Here is a 332-nt window from a genome sequence, read left to right on the forward strand (position 1 = left end):
ATTTCATGATTCATGGAAAAATGACAAAACGGTGCTATATAAAACGGTAACATGTTGAATAATAATTTCATAACGTTATGCAAGGTCTTCATTACACGACATAATGATGTAACGTTATTAACCAACATGGAAAATTGGGGAAAAATCGTAGGTTACATGACACTTGGGTATAATAAGTGAGGCATCAGGACTTGATCAACTATGGAGATTGATGAGGGCGTGGCTTAGGAAAATGCGAGAGAGAGATTAGTAAATAGACAGGCAGATTGACAGATAATCACACCGAAGAGACAGATAGCAAAACGGGCAAAATGAGACACGCGCAAACACGC

Source organism: Penaeus monodon, chromosome 31 (assembly GCF_015228065.2).
Source record: "Penaeus monodon isolate SGIC_2016 chromosome 31, NSTDA_Pmon_1, whole genome shotgun sequence".
Taxonomy (NCBI): domain Eukaryota; kingdom Metazoa; phylum Arthropoda; class Malacostraca; order Decapoda; family Penaeidae; genus Penaeus; species Penaeus monodon.